This window comes from Bidens hawaiensis, unplaced genomic scaffold (assembly GCF_021521415.1).
Source record: "Bidens hawaiensis isolate Kalapana, Puna unplaced genomic scaffold, B.hawaiensis_p1.1 tig00012136_1, whole genome shotgun sequence".
NCBI classification, from domain to species: domain Eukaryota; kingdom Viridiplantae; phylum Streptophyta; class Magnoliopsida; order Asterales; family Asteraceae; genus Bidens; species Bidens hawaiensis.
Genome location: NW_027491976.1, coordinates 550,807 through 557,773, shown reverse-complemented (window position 1 = coordinate 557,773; position 6,967 = coordinate 550,807). Strand labels below are relative to the sequence as shown.

The following is a 6,967-nucleotide window of genomic DNA, read 5'->3' as shown; positions in this document are numbered from 1 at the left end:
AAACAAAACTTTTGTTAACCCCAGATTAATTAAGTTGATTTCCCCCGTCTTTAACATTTAGCTGGATCTGTCCTATTATTTATATTTATAATAAAATATTAATAAAAGTTTTTCGTTGGCGTACATGAACCTTCATATCTTTTGTTTATTTTTCTTTGAGATAGAACCTCGATATATATTTTTAAAATTTCAAGTTGTTTACTTTATAAAATATGGCAATTTGATTAGTTTATTAATTAGTAAAAGAGATGGAGAATCTTTATCAAGGACCATGCTACGAAAGAATTTGTACTTAACCGCTAATAACAACCACTATTATCCATTTTAATAGGTAGCTTATGGATTTGGTTTTAGTACAAAGTTTAGATTTTTCAAAAGGTCACATGTTATGATATTACTTACTCATGTCCAACTAGGGCTGATCAATCGAAAAAAGCTCGGCTCGAAAAAAACTCGAATAAAAACGGCTCGGCTTGACTCGGCTCGGTTTCGAAACGAGCCGAGCCCGAGCCAGCTCGGCTCGTGGCTCGGTGGTATATAAATATATATATATATAATTAATAATGTATATATGTGGTTTATTAAATTAAATATTGTATGCTAAGTTAAGCTATTAAGCTTAAAAATTGCATTATTTTTTTTTGTATTTCGAGCCAGTTCGAATTGAGCCGAGCTGGCTCGTTTTAAAACCGAGCCGAACTCGAGCTCAGGTTTCAGCTCGATTTAGAATTCGAGCTCGAGCCGAGCTGACTTGATCGAAATTCGAGCCGAGCCCGAGACAGTTATGGTTCGAGCTCAGCTCGGCTCGTGAACACCCCTATGCCCAACTGCCCAATCACACCAAATTATCAGGTTATCTTCTCATCGACAATCAATACACTCAAAACATGTTGCCCATAGTTGATGTTGGACATTTCTTATGAACCCAACATCTCTTATGTTTATGACCATTGTAAAATTTGTCAAGTTTTTACAATAACATTCTTCATATCACATTCGTGTTAGTATGAGATCACTACACGAACCTAAACACAGATTTTGGGTTGGGTCCAGTATATATGAGTTCGGGTCGTACCCATAAAATTATATAGCTAATCGAATTGTGATTGTGGTGTGTTCATCGGTTTATTCTTATAAATTTTAGAAAATCGTGTTTTAGATCAAAATTTGAAAATTAAAATATTAGTGATCACCACGCTTCTGGTGTAACTTTAATCATTAATACATATAGATACCTTATGCGAAGCCTTATGTCATATTCTAATTCATGTGTCATAGACGATATTAAGTTATCAGATTTGACCCGTCAACCAACGAACATGACTTACTACAATTTAGAATAAAGCGGTTTTAATGATGTATGTCATATATGTGGAGTTTCAACTTGGTTATTTTTATAGGCAAGTAAATACACAGATAACGATCCAAGATATTGCTAATATCCACCGCCGGAGCAAGTTGTCAACTATTTTATTTTTCCAATAGCATATAATCATGTAATGGTATGTTGTAACTTGTAAATGATAAATTAGCGTATATATAAATACACATAATATAAGCATGTTGCGTCCAGGTAGTTGACATTATTAATACTACAAAAAGGCAACTTATGTTATTGTTCAAGAAGTGTACGTGTTTTTCATTATGGCCAAAACAAAACGATTTAGCTTCATCAAAGATTTAATTCCCATGTACCATTTTAATTCTCTTTCTTTTCATGGGCTCTTCCTTCAGATTGTTTTTAATTATTTTAAACTCAAACCAACTAATTTCATCGGAAGTGTGTGGGAAATTCCGATAAAATTTTGCATCACAAATTTTCGTATCAACTCAACCCATATTCTAGTGGTGTTTATGACTCTCCAAAATTACTTTGTTTTCCTTGATTGAATTTACTTACTTTTTTTTGGAACGACAACTTTTATTAAGCACAACTATTAAGAAGCTAGAGGCGACAACAAAAAAAAATAAAAAAAATTATAACCTGAAATTACACCAGTATTTTCACAAAATACTATAAAAAACTGAACGATTTCTAATCCAGAACTACCTTAAAATTTTTATATCCACAAACGCACTGGAGGGATTTGCCACTTCTTACGAACAAATAGTTTCATTCTTTGTCTTCCATATGCAACAACATGGCGTGAGAATAATTCCATATAAAATATAATCCTTACGATGACCCAAATTACTAGTCTCATGAATCTTTAGTAATCTCTTACCGAAAAGGAAAATAATGAGAGGGATATTACATTAATTGCGTAAAAAAGATGATCACTAGTTTTTTCACACTCACCAAATAACCAACACACCACTGAACTAGGCCACCAGGCACGACCCAAAGGAAGGGCGAGGAGTGAGACGGATCAATGCCTACCCTCCTGAGTTGCCCATAATTATAAAAAAAATATTTATATTTTATATATAATTTTGCTTTAAAACAATAGTTTATAAAATGACTCATTACTCGAATGAAAAGAATGTTTGACTATGAAATCAAAAGTCATGAGTTCAATCAAAACAATTTGTATTTGTGTTTTATATATGTCATGTATTCAATTCTCACAAATGGTTTTCTTCTTTTCTTTATAAAAAAAATCATTTGTGTTTTATGTATGTAATAGTTCAATTCTCACAAATAGTTTTCCTTTTTTCTTTATAAAAAAATATTTTTATGAGTCATTTTAGTAAAAAATTGTTTGTCATTACCTTTTTGTTTTAGTCCATTTTAGGCTTTAACCTTAGTGATAAATTGTCAAATTATCTTTCGTATAATTGATAACACGATTTTAGAGGTCAGTTTTTTTGCTCGTCTCAGGCCTCGAAATTTTAAGTGATTTTCGGAGACGACCGGCCTGTAAGCCACCTTCAGATTTCTTTTGGATAAATCAACGAGGGTCAGGAGCTTAACAATTTCCGCTTTCCAAACAGAAATGCATACCTTCTTAGGGACCCAAATTTGAAGACAAATGGAAATATACGAGTGTGGTGTCAAAAATAAATGTATCATGCCACCGAAAACAAACCAGCTTCCTTATGACCTTATCATTGCTAATTTTAAGTATAAACCACAATTATTCCAAAACTATCTTACTAATTGAACTTGAAATAATAAGATCATTGCTTCATATTATGAATTTTAAGCTTTCTTTAAAATTGTTTCAAATAACATAGATTAGAAACCAATTATGTTTTTTAAGGCACTAATGCACGTACAAAGTACAAACTGTCAAAACCAGACAAAGATTTTGATATTTTTAATTTTAGCGGCTTTAGCAAATTGTGTATTTTTCAAGGTTTTTTTTTAACTCGAATGACGGATGAAACATTTTAGTTTTTTTAATTTTTTGATTTTTATTTATATTTTGAGTTATAATTTTTTATTTATTTATTTTTAAAAAGCTTTTTGTATAGCAGCTATAAACCTTTCTCACGTTTTTTTATTTTTTGTCTTCCTTTACTTTTTAACTTTTCTCTCATAATTTAACCATCTTTTCTTATTTTGATGGGCAATTTTAAAAGTATACAACTGTCACTGTTACAAATACAAGTACTCTATCATTAAATCATTAAATCTTTTTGTAAGTGTAGAGTTGACAAAAACAAAAAATTAATAGTTCTTTCAGAAAATTTATTTAAAACATAAGACTAATATATTTTTAAGAATGATGCATGGTGGGCTCTGGTTTCCTTAAACCAGTCGGAAGGACGTGGATTTGTGCATGGCCGCCTGTTTCCATGAGAATAATAGGATGCTAATAAAAAAAATTAAATGCCCTCCATTTGCGCTGCAAATTATGGGCTTGTATTAGTTAAATATATACAAATTAAAGCGTAAAAGAATATACATTGTAATTATAAAACATGAATGTATATGATGCTAAGGAATATATCTGAGGTCGTCAACTCGTTTCTATTTAACAACATTTGAAATTGCCTTTAATAAACGAGTGAACTTTTTTGAGACGAAATGTCGTCGTTAACTGTTCTTATTAATTTTGACGTAACATAAAAGAATATATTTTTTCCTTTCTTATATCAACTCTTCTGTGTTACTTTAGACTTAATTTTATAATATAATACCTTTTAAATTTCTACGAAGAAATAAAAGACAACATGACAGTTGTTTCATAGCTTATCAGAACTATAACTGTTAGTTTGTTAAAAATAGTCGCGTTCTTTGCTAAAGCCTACACTAATTTTTTTCTTTTGTCCATTTTAAATATGGTCTTAATCATCTAATTAGAAACGTGTTAATTAAGTATTATTAACTATACCAACTATGTTAATATTCTAACAATATATGCAAATTGGTTGAACAAGAACAAAAACAACAGCTTTCCTCAAATATAAAATTTTATCTATAGTGTTATTCTCTCATATGAGATCGTATTGGATATAATCATCATATTGAATATTCTATCAACACATGACCGATCTTTTAATAACTTGAATTTGTTTTATAAAAATCTTGAAGAAGTTTTACTTGTTTCTATATATATTTTGTAAGCATGTCTATAGTAATAGTTATTTTTTTTAACGTTTGGTTAATCGGATCATAATTCATAATCCCAAACAAACTGCTTCCACTAAAGCTTAAGACATTTTTCATTTATGTGGTTGTTTGTGATAAATATGGATTTGGGCTTTGTGAGGGCAAAAAGGGAAAGAAATTACGGTGATAAAGACAAAAAATAAAAAGTATGAACTTTGCCCCCATGCAGGATCGAACTACAGACCTCCAGTTTACAAGACTGGCGCTCTACCACTGAGCTATAGGGGCTGTTTTGTGTATCCAGTTTATGTAAATGTATTTCAACTCATTATCTAATTACAAATAAAGACTAATTGCCTGACGTTTTTTATAATAAATATATGTAGAGATAACTCTTTTATTTTTCATTTACGTTGCAACACTTTGTTATCATGTTTTTCAGTTTTTTCTAATAACCAACAAGTTTTATTAATCACACTTACAAGAAGCTAGGAACACCATTAAATACAACCACAAACACAAGTATAAAAACCCCAACCTATACACTAAATTAACCGATACCAATCCTTTTCACATATTCTTTATCCAAAGAAATTCCAATATCTTTTTTTCCTCCACAAAACTTACAAGATGAATAGGGCTCCACTTATGAACTAATGCATTCCTCCTTTTCCACAAACTTCAAATCGCAGTCAAATACACGGCATGGAAAACTATTGCCTTTTCCTTTGAGCAAAACTTATGAAGTTCTAAAAGATCCTGAAAGCTATAAAAGGAAGAAGACACACATTTTACACCATTGCGAAACCAGACTCCACATAGATTGTGATAGGATGCACGACACAAACACATATTCAGCCGACTCCTCTATCTCGCCACAAGTTTAATAAAGAAGCTATTTAACTGGATATTACTTTATGTCAAAGCGTCGAAAATTGGCAACCGACCTAGGGCCGTCATGTTTATCTCTTAATAAAAAGTGTAATATGTTATAAAATTAGCCCTAATTATAACAATATTTCCGAAGTAATAATTGAACTTGAATATAACTAAGAAATATGCGAGTAAAGAAATATGAGATTTGTTACTTCTGGATATCAACCTTCGTACAAATACATTCTATTTATAAAGCAAAAACTACTATGCAAAAGTACTATTTAAGGAGACAAACGAAATATAATTGGTGCATATAAAAATATAGTTGGTGAAGTCATGGTGTCATACAAATAATAATGTCGGTAATTCATAACACTCCCCCTTGGATGACACATTTTCAAAACTTCGGGGTCTTGAAGTACTGCCTCATTAAAAACCTTGCTAAAGGAAAACCCAATGGGAAAAAACTTTAGCTAAGGGAAAAAGAGTGCAGTATATAGCTCCCCCTCAAGTTGCAGGTTGTTACATTGTCCGTACATGGCGCATGCCAATATCATGAACATGTTTCCTGAATGTTGCTGTGGGAAGTGCTTTTGTGAAAAGATTAGCTGAGTTGTTGCTGGACTGGACATATCTCATCTCAACCTGATTGTCTTTAATAAGGTCCCGAGTATACTCAAAGTATCTAGGTGGTATATGCTTTGTTCTGTCACTTTTAATATACCCTTCCTTCATTTGCGAGACACAAGCTGCATTATCTTCATAGATAGGAGTTGGAATTCGATCTTTCTCTAGTCCACAAGAATCAAATATGTGTCGTGACATAGATCTTAACCATACACATTCTCTTGAAGCTTCATGCAATGCAATGACTTCAGCATGATTTGAAGATGTTGCAATGAGTGTTTGTTTCTGAGAACGCCATGAAATCGCAGTTCCTCCATTCTTAAATACGTATCCAGTTTGAGATTTTGCTTTATGGGGATCAGATAAATAACCTGCATCTGCATAACCAACTAACCCTTCTTTTGAATCGTTAGGATAAAATAAACCTAAATCAACAGTTCCTTTTAAATACCGAAAAATATGTTTAATGTCATTCCAATGTCTTTTAGTAGGGGATGAACTGAATCTTGCTAATAAATTAACTGCAAAAGAAATGTCAGGTTTTGTACAGTTAGTAAGATACATAAGTACTCCAATTGCACTGAGGTATGGTACTTTGGGACCAAGAATCTCTTCATTATCTTCGCAAGGACGAAATGGATCATTGTCAACATTGAGTGATCTAACAACATCGGTGTGCTTAAAGGGTTTTCTTTGTCCATATTGAGACGTTTTAAGAGTTTCTCAGTATAGTTGACTGATGCACAAGTATCCCATTATGCATATGCTCAATTTGTAAACTAAGACAATATTTGGTTTTTCCAAGGTCTTTCATTTCAAATTCTTTCTTTAAAAGAGCAATCGCCTCATTAATTTCTTTTTGTGTCCCAATTAAATTGAGGTCATCAACATACACAGCTATGATCACATATCCTGATGTTGTCTTCTTGATAAAGACGCATGGACAGATAAGATTATTTGTGTATC

The 6,967-nt window shown here is 31.8% G+C and overlaps 1 non-coding gene across 1 annotated transcript; it reads right to left on the bottom strand.

The window, feature by feature from the left end:
• Positions 1-4,714: 4,714 nt before the first annotated feature.
• Positions 4,715-4,786, bottom strand: TRNAT-UGU (transfer RNA threonine (anticodon UGU)). The gene has a single exon. It is a non-coding gene; the product is annotated as a tRNA-Thr (tRNA).
• Positions 4,787-6,967: the final 2,181 nt, after the last annotated feature.